Here is a 10,149-nt window from a genome sequence, read left to right as displayed (position 1 = left end):
ATAACAACCATAAATTTGTTGCCCAGCCATACAGTAATCATTGAACTAATTATTATACATATATGAGATAATTATTAAGACATTAAGGCAATTGCTTGGAGGTGGTTTTTAATGATCCTGATTAGGATTAGAATTTAATATTAAGGGGAGAGAATCAGAAGACTTCACAGGCTGATTGAACTTCATCAAGTATTTATATCCGCATAGTAATGTATATTAATAATCATACCCACATCTGTGTCTATCTCCATCACGCCTATCTCATAACTTTGGTTTTCTGGATCTGGAACTGCCCACGTGATTTCGAATCAGCTCCTTTCTTTTATCCAGCTATGATTATTTACTCCAGCTCTAACCCTGGCTCAATTCCCCACCTTTCCTCTGAGCTCCACCCACCCATCCTCTGGCCATCACAGCGACCCCCCGCCCCTGCCCGCCCCGGGTACCAATGTACAGCTTCCAAATACAAACACTGAGCGGTGAGGTGCCTTTGTCCCTCAACATCATCCCCATCATCTTGGAAGGAAGTCCCTCGAAAGCCTAGCACAGTTAAAAAGAAATCCTTCCTGGAGGGAGATGCGAGTGGGTCATCTAGCGGGTCTTTCCCTTTCTGTACCGCGCATCCCTGTGATAGGAGCAAATGCGCTCTTTACGCAGTTACGAGAAGGGAAGTGGAACGGGGTCATTGTGTAGCATCACATCCCAGTGCACTTGTCCCAACTTCTCTCTGCAGCTGCTGTTCGCCACCGGTGTGTTTGTGAGGGTCATATGTGGAAAAGCATGATTGTGCATTAGGGTGATGCTCCCTCATGAGTTATTAAGTCAGGAAGTTTTCCAAGTAGATAGAGGAGGAAGCCCGGTGAGTAGAGAGAAGTCAGACTATTGGGTCAAAAGGGGCGCTGGACCAGCCTCATCTCCTTGTCAACGTTCCGTTCCTCCCAGGGACATCCTTGCTCAGTGCACTGAGCATGTGGCGTCAAGTTCCTCTCTGCACTGGCCTCTCACTAGGGCGAGGCCTGCACCCCAGGGCCTGGCGATCGCCCCGGCGGGCACAGGTTACAAAGTCGGTGTTTTCTGCTGAGTGAACGTTGACATTTCCAAGAAAGAAAACGTGAGGTGAGTCTTCGGACACATTCCGTTCCATTCAAAGGCAATTTAGAGCAGCTGAAGAGACGGCGTTGGAGTCTGACTCAAGCTGAGTTTTCACAGAAGAGAGAGAATCTCGGAATGGAGCAAGTTAGCGTGGAGACGGAGCTGACGGGAGTAAATGGCATTCACCGACTTGTCACTGAACCTTTCCAGAACTCGCACAAGTAAAACATGGGTGACCAACTTACCAACGCGGTTAGCATCCAGTTCAAGTGAAATACCGCCGTCCCCCCTTATCTGCAGGGGGTACGTTCCCGGACCCTGTGGATGCCTAAAGCCGCGGATAGTACGAAACCCTATAGATAGTTGTTTTCCAAACACATGCAGACCTAGGGTAACATTTAACTGATAAATTAGGCACAGTAAGAGGTCAACGTAGCTAACAATAAAATAGAACGATTATAACAATATATTGTAGTAAAAGTTACTTGGTCTCACAAAATACCTAATTGAACTGCACTCAGCTTGCCCCTGAAAGGAAGCCCTGTGCTCCTCTGGGGCATCTGGGTCGCTGCTCCTGCACTTGGGGCTGCTATGAAGTAAAACAAAGGCCACTGACCACGCACCGTGGCACCCAGGGGCAGCGCTCCACAGCCAAGACGCTGCAGATGGAGGTGCAGTGCCCGCCTCCTGACAGTCAGTCACGTCCAGGCCCCACGCAGCGGCGAGACGCAGAGCAGAGCTTTTATATTTTGAAAATCAAACAAAATCCTCTGGGGTTTTTTTGTTTGTTTGTGTTTTGTTTTGTTTTTTAAGAGGAAGGGAGAAGGGAGAGAGAGAGAGACAGAAACATCAATGATGAGAGAGAATCATTGATCTGCTGCCTCCTGCACTCCCCACACTGGGGATCAGGCCTGCAACCTGGGCATGTGCCCTGCCAGGAATTGAACCCTGACCTCCTGGCTCATAGGTCAATGCTCAACCCCTGAGCCAAAACCCAGCCGGCTGGCTCACTGTGTGAAGACCACACAGATATTTAACGATGACGCTGGAAGCAGAACCGGAAGCTTGGGGCTCCCAGTCCAGTGATTTTCATACTAAAAATTGCATGAACATTACCGGACTCTAGCTTTTAATGGAATAAAAAATAAATTACACAGCTGGGAGCTGTCTAGCACGGGGATTGCAACAGAGCACACACTGTGCAAATGTTTGCTGAATTAAATTAGAAGCTGGAAAAGCTCATAAGAGTCTCTGGTTTCATCCAGCCCCTCGTTTGGCTTCGAGAGGGAAAGGAGCTGAGAAAGGACTTCGCCAAGGTCATGCGGCTCACTGGCCACAAGGCCGAGTGAGGACCCTAACCCTTGGCCTCTTCACCCGACACCCCCTCCTTAATGGGGTGTGAACGGGTCCCCTGCGTGCGGCAATTGTGGGTAAAGAGGCATGCCATTGGGTAAAGCCGTTTCACGGTGAGCTCAGTGGCCGGCAGCGAGTAGGAATAGGAGGAGACACTAATTCAAGTTGTCAGGGCCCAGAGAAAGCCGCTCTGGGTGCCGTGCGCCTAATGGGAAGAATGACAGGCTTGAGCGTGGTTATTCTTGGGCCCATTCCGAGACCGAGAGTGCATATTCCCAGCAGGCTCAGCACAGATGGTGACAGTAAAATGCACGTCCCCAGACAAGGGCAATGTCCGGGGTCTGGTAAGAAATTCATGGCCACGGTGAGCCTCCCCCTGCTGGGTGCTGTCAGCACGAAGGCGGGGACAGGCAACCGCTCTTCCTCCTGCACCATCTCCAGCCCGTCCTGGCCTTCCCGTGCCCCTTACACCCCAGGAGGCACGCAGAATGCCCCCCAAGTTCTCTGAGAGGGCGGAGGCACCCGAGACACTCACTAACTTAGTTCCGTGCCCAGAGACCTTCCACGGACAAGGACACTTCATGGCTGAGAGGACCCACCCGGCCCACCTGCCGCTGCAGCCGTGCGGGCAGGAGGACGGAGCAGGATGGGAAGCGGCCGATCCCCGGTCTCACACAGGGAGCCCCGCCTCCTGGTGCCCTCCATGCACCTCCACTCCTCCCCGAAGCCTGGGCGTGCCCTTCTGTCTGGAGAAGCAGAGAGAGGTGCACGCCAGCATGGGGCTCACCCCACGCTCCAGCCGAGCGCAGGTGGGGAGCCTGACAGGGCGGTGCACCTGCCGGAGCCTGGCTCCCAGCCTGGCACCTCTGTCACAAGGAGAGCCTGCGCGCTGGCAGACAAGTGCTGCAGCGATTCCTCGCTCCAAAGGGCTGAAACGTAACCTCCACACATCTCATAACGCCCCATGTCCTAGTCTGCAATTCTCAAATCTTTCCTGTCGTCAGCAGGTCAAGGCTTGTCATAGGTGGGAATTGGTCTGTATCAAGCATCTGCATTTTCTGGATGTGGGTTCAAGACAAGACACGAAGTCCACTAGGATTCCTCCCATTGTTCTACACAGCGACGGTAATAACAGTCACCTCAGTGTGATGGGGACGTCAACTAAGGTGCGTGGTAGGCGCTCAATACAAGGCATCTGGTAAAAACCACGACGATGATGGTAACAATGACAAGTTTCAGCACGAGGGAAACAGGGCAAAACAAGCAAACATTTGGTTATGGAATAAGTGCAGACAGAACCACATGGAACCAGACGCAAAGCTCAGCACCTCGATTTGCCAGCTGGGTAACTTGGACAAGTTTGAGTTTTCTAAGCTTCACTCCTTTTATCTCTGAGATGGGCAACAGCAAAGATAATGCCTCCGTCTTGTATGTGTTTTGAGAATTAGGAAGAACATACATAAATGCCATTCTCTTGACAGATACAGAGATATGGATTGACGTATCAGTATTCACATAGTGCATATAATCTTCTACATGTAAGGTATATACATATAATTTGTAATTATGAATGCATACATTGTCACAGTATTTTCACTTGCAAGTGAGTATTTAAGGGACAACACTTCCTGCCTATATCATGTAAAGGCATCCCCCCTCGAAATGCATGTATAGTCTAACACCCCTCTCTCTTCATAACACGCATTTCTTTATTCTTTGGGTGGTGTATGTACATCTGGAGTCTGTTTGCTCTTCACTTTCTTCATCCAGTGCTCCTTAGCATACTTACCGGTCAGAGGGGAGAGCATGCCTTGCTGTGGGTCAGGTGCTTCATTCGAACGTTACGATCACTACACGGACACACTGGCCTATGGGGTCCGTGAGCACGTGTCAGGTCCCACTGAGAGGCCCAGTAGGGATCCAGGTGCCTGAACCTCTGTCTCTGTTCTTCCTCCCAGACACAAGCCTGAGACACACCCAACGCACAATGCTTAGCGTTACACTCTCACATGGTCACCCTAATTCTCTAGGCCTTGAAGTCGGGCGCCAGGACAAAGAGGAAACGGACACCAGGGAATGTGCACTATGAGGGACAGTGAAGGGACTGAGAGCATTTGGTCTAGAAAAGGAAAAACACAATACTGGGATATAAACGAGAAAGAGTGCCCATGGAAGTAGCACTCTGAAACTTACACATCACTTACAGGTCCCTCTCCTGCTCGCCCTTCACCGGCGTTTACAGTCACACAGAGTTGCCTATTTTTTGCAAATGAGAAATCTCCAGCTGGAGCTTGTAGGCATCTGTAGGCGACGCTCCCAGGAGAGCAGGAGAGAGGCATCTGGAGGCAGGTGGGCATCAAACAATCCAGTGCCAGCTGCCATCCCACTGCCCTTATGCACCAAGCCCGCGCTCCCCGCACCAGGACCGCCTGCCTCCACTGGCTCTCCCTTTCCTCCGATGGCCGGTCTCAGTGTTGGCCATCGTGGTTAGAGGAGATCATAGCAATCATCCGCTCCCACATCTTTCCAATTCTTAACAGTGTAGTAATCTTGCCCTGTCCCCCCACATGATGCCGTGTTAACGTGCTCTCTGGGTGGGAGGTAAGGACATTGGTGGTTTCAGAGGTTTTGATGTCACCTTCTTCATGGCTAGATTTTACCCCACATTCCACGGCCCTGTTATGGGGACAATGCCAACTGCCAAATACGTCTACCCCAGTGTCAGGGACAGGGACACGATGGCCGGTCATGTTCTGGGTGCCACGGGCCCCTGTCAGCAGATGCTGGCCAGGCCTTCAGGACATCACCTGACACCCACATGACCCCACTTGAACAGGGATCTATTGTGGTTAGTTTTGCAGGTCCGTTTGGCCAGGCAGCAGGACCTAGCTACTTCCCCGCACACTAGTGCAGGGATCCCTGTGAAGGTGTTTGTAGATCTGGTTACCTTCTGTAGTCAGCTGCTTTTAAGTTAAGGACATCGGTGCTGTTTTTCCACACGCCTAGTACACTATACTCACTAGATGACTCCTGTCCCCTATATAACCTCATTCACCAGTAAAATTTTTACCGTGGCCACAACTGCACGGTGGGGACTGTCTCTACTTCACCTTCTACTGGTATCGGGTCCTCCTTGCCAGCCAGTGGCTGATCCTAATCGCTCTCTCCCTGAGCGCCTGCTTTCCTGCCTACTTCTTGCACCGACAGCCGGGGGTTGAGTCCACGGGAGGCAATGCTGCGGTGGTGTTTGGAGGGTAAAATGTTAATGAGAGGCGAACAGCCTGGAAGGACTGGGGTAGGGGAAGCAGGATGGGACGGACCAATCCAGGTCTGAAAAGCCTTGGCTAACCCGGGCAGAGCTCTGAGAGAGTGTTTTCTACCAGGGTCGTCCTAAGAGGCAGGGAGGTGTATTAAAACCCACCTAACTCTAGTTTGACTTCAAAAGCAGTAGCTATAAAACAGTCAAGGGCACGTAAAGTCCAGCATAGGCTATCCTGTATAATAAAAGCGTAGTATGCAAAGTATCCCCTCGACTGGGAGTTCATCCGGGAGTTCGACCAGGGGGGCGGGACCGGCCGGAGGAGGGAGGGAGTACCTGGCTGGCAGTTTGCAGCTGCTAGGGATCCTACCAATGCATGAATTTTGTGCACTGGGCCTCTAGTATAGTTAATAATAACTATGTGTGATGGGTACTAGACTTATTGAGGTGACCACTGTATAAAATATATTAATGTCTAATCACTATGTTGTATACCTGAAACTAATATAATATTGTATGCCCACTGTAATTGAAAAAAAAAACAACTTTCAGTTCGCAGGCCGACGCTCTATCCACTGAGCCAAACCGGTTTCGGCCCAGAAAAAAAAACAACTTTAAAGAACAGTAGCTGCCTCTAACAAGTGGGATTATAGAATTATTTTATAAGAAAAAATATTTTTAAAATTCAATAAAAGCAAAACTTTGTGAGATTTAATTTAAAGAAGAAGAAACTTAGACAATGCCAATAGTGGAGACTCACTTCAAATAAAAGTAGACAGTTTTCTTTAAGTATGTTTTTATTTTTTTTTTTAGAGAGAGAGGAAAGGGGAGAGAGAAACACTGATGTCAGAGAGAAACATCAATGGGTTACCTCCTTCGGAGCCTGGGATGACACTCAACCAGCCGAGCCACACCAGCCAGAGCCCAAATGGACAGTTTCCAACTTTCCTTTGCAGAGGTAACTCGGCGGCGGGTCCCAGAACAGACAGACGGGTCCCAGGGTTAATGACTGTGGTCCCGCTGTGATTGCACCGTTTTTTTGCAATTTAGTGTCTTTTCTTTCTCCTCCCTCTGCATCTGTTTGCCGGAAGCCTGCGGTCTGGGCGTTGTGCCCAGTTTGATTTAATTTTGGTTTCCTACTTATGTGGCATCCTAGCTGTGGTTGGGAGATGACATTTTACAAAGTGTGTTTAGGCGTCTTTGTTTATTTATGGCGGAACAAGTACAAAAAGCTTGTGCCCAGTCTGTTTGGATAATAATGTTTAAAATAGGAGGAATAAAACTGATAGCAAATGATAATACATGCAAATGTGTGATTACACAGAGCGAGGGTGCGTGTTTACACGCCTGCCGTGGCTGCAGTAACAGGGCAGGCTGTCCTGTTTCTGCTCCTTTCCCGTCCCTGCCCGCAATGCCTTGAAAAGGAGGAGGGACAGGAGGGAGGCGTGTGCCCAGGCCTGGCCTGCCGTCTGGAAGGCCTGAGTAAGCGCATGGCGGGACGGGCACCGTGTGGGGACCTCATCGAGAGCTCCCAGGACCCAGAGCCAAAACTGACCTGGGTTCCAGCCAAACCCTCCAACCGAAGGGTGAGCTGGGTGCGCAGGGAGGCAGTGGCCATCAGCATCGCCTGGCGCCCGGCGAGTTCCCCCGGAGCGGGGGTGGGCTGCGGGCAGAACCTGGGGCAGAGCCCACAGCATTCCTGCTCACCTTCCAGAACCACAGTGCTCCTTGAACCATTTACTCCCAGCCGACTGCAAGCTTTTCTCTGCCCGTGGCCGGTCCTGCCTCCACTAGAACCCCTGTATCAGGAGAGGCACGAAGGGCTTCTCCACTGGTTCCTGGGGCTGCTCTTCATCTCCTCACGGTGCCCTGGGCTGCCCAGGACCCCTCGGGAGGGAGGGGCGGGGAGCAGCTCAGGGCAGAGGCCAGGAGGGCGTGGCTGGCAGACGCTCACAGGGCTTTCTGGGGCACCCTGAGCACTTGCTCCTTGCAGCCTCTCCCGGTGGGACCCTCCCCAGGGAAGAAGCTCGGCTTCACCCCGTGGCCTGGGCGGTGCCCTCTGGCTGCTCCTGTCGTAACTCTTCCCTATTGGGTGCTGCCCTTGTCACGCTAGCAGCTACCTTTTGCCGGTAGGATGTTTTAGACTTAAATCGGCGATCAGTCTTTACGCCCCTGAATTTTTGGGAACACACATCCAGCTCCTGGGTTAGTCCCCTGGAAGCCCTTCCCGTGCTTTAAGGAGAAGGGGCAGAGCCTCCCTTCTCCCGAGGTGATCGAGAATTCACTGCACACCCACAGCCCTCGCCCAAGTCTGTCTCCGCGGCTCAGAAGTGCTGCCCGAGCTCCTCGCCGGGCCTCTCACGCATGAAGTCAGCTGCGCTTCGCTAAGATGGCTCAGTATTTTGATCTCTCGGATCGGGATTACAGGCCCTTTGAAGGGAGCTGACCCTAAGGAACCATCCTAGATAGCAAAGCCTTCTATTCCAGAATTCCATTTACTGGCTCCGTCCCTGTAAATTACCTGTCAGTTACCTGTCAATGAGTCTGCCCTGTCACTGTCCTCACCCAGTAATTCCATTTTCTTTCTGTAGCTTCTGCACTGAGTTATGCGGCTGCTCCCACGTCTGCTTTACCTGGGCCTGCTTGTTAAAGCAGCCTTGTTCAAAATTTCATGTCCTGAGAACCACCTGCGGGTCCTGCTAAAATGCACATTTAGAGACCACAAGGCTGGGGTGGGGCTCCGATTCCTGCTTTAAACAGGCTCCCGGGCTCCCAGGTGATGCAGACGCTAAGGACGCTCCAAGGGCCTCACACTGAGTAGCAGGCTCGGAAGTGCAGGCTCCCAGCTTCTGGCTCCCGCGCTGTCAGGCCCTGTGCCCTGTGACCAGAGCTGGCAAGGGGGCCACGGCAGTTCCTGAGTGGCATGGCCAGGACTTACCTCGGGTGGCCCGCACGCTGGTATCTACAGTAAGGAGAAGCACGTTCCTCAGGGTCTGAATAATCATCATGGGTCATGCTTACCAAGCATTTACACGCCAAGACCTCCATGAAGTGCTTTCCATTTATGATTTTTTTAAAAATTAAATCTCAGTTTTATGAAGTGGGCATTGGTGTTTTCCCAATTTTGTACTTGAGGATGCTGAGGTTAACTCAGTTGTATGAAGTTTCACAGTGAGTGATGGGGTTGAAATGCAAGATTATTTTCTCAGATAAATGCTCTTAGCTCTGAGTGTGTGTGTGCACGTGTGTGTGCATGTGTGTGCGTGCATGTGTGCTCATGATATTGTACCGAATAATTAGGCCTGGGAGACACGGGCAGGATGTGACCTCAAGCTGATGTTCATGACTTTAATGCATCCCTGTCTTGAAATGAGACCCAAATGTGTTTATTTTGCAATTAGCTTTTTAAGGAAACAACGCAGCACAGTAGCCCGTCCTCAAATCTTCCCCTTGCATTGCTTATTCTTTCCTTTCTGTCATTTTTGAAGTCTGAGTTCTCCTCTCCAGTCAACTCCTTGCTCAGCTAGACACCATCACCCCTGTCTGTCCCAGGGGCGGGGTGCTGCCGGGCCAGCCGATTCTAATCCGTTGTAGTAAACAGGGCTTCTGTGAGTCCACGCACGCACTGCCTCCAGGGGACGCTAACACTGAAGGTCTAGGCTGTGTTCATGGAACTGAAATCCAGAGGACCCACGAGTGATTGCGGTTCGTACCTGGGCTGAAAGCGCCGGGACTAAGTGGTTCTAAACTATTGACTTCCGCTCCAAACCAGCAATGACGTGAATCCCCAGGAAAGCGTGGGGCTGGCTGTCTCCCAGAGGAGCAGGCGGTGGTGGAAGGAGCGTGGTGCGCCTGACCCTCCTCCACTCCAGATGACTGACTGGTGGGTTGCTGCCTCTCCTGGAGCGATCCCCACGCGGGCTGCACTGCTGGCCAGGTGACAGGTGGCGTACTCAGCAGGGGCCCTGCACAGCTGCTGCCAGTCTGGGCTCCGTAGGGCTATCCGGCACCTGCTAGGACTACGGAAGCTGGAGGGCAGGGCGCTGGGGAGCGGGCTCTCTCTGTGGTGTGTGTTCCTGTTGGTGAGATTGTCTGCGCGCTGCATGAGCCCGTTGATCTGCACTTGGAAAGCCTTGGGGATCTTCTTTGCTTGGAAGCCTGTGGCAGGGGTTCCTGTATCAGCCAGCGAGGCCGTGAGGGAGCACTGGGTGGCACGTGGTGCGGCTCTGTCAGCTCAGCCACACAGCTCAGCATGTTCTTCTTTTTCATCCAAAGATATTTTTCTCTGTCTCAGTTATAATCATTCAATATTAGAACAACAAAAGCTCAGAGTGGTCCGCCAATATAGTGGTCCCTGAATGCTGACCAAGAGAGAATTATTTTCTATAACGTCTGTCATTAAATATACAGAGTTTTCTCATGTCAGCGCTCTCCAGCAATATCTC

This window comes from Myotis brandtii, unplaced genomic scaffold, assembly GCF_000412655.1.
Source record: "Myotis brandtii unplaced genomic scaffold, ASM41265v1 scaffold1214, whole genome shotgun sequence".
Lineage (NCBI taxonomy): Eukaryota > Metazoa > Chordata > Mammalia > Chiroptera > Vespertilionidae > Myotis > Myotis brandtii.
Note: the sequence above shows the minus strand (reverse complement) of the source record.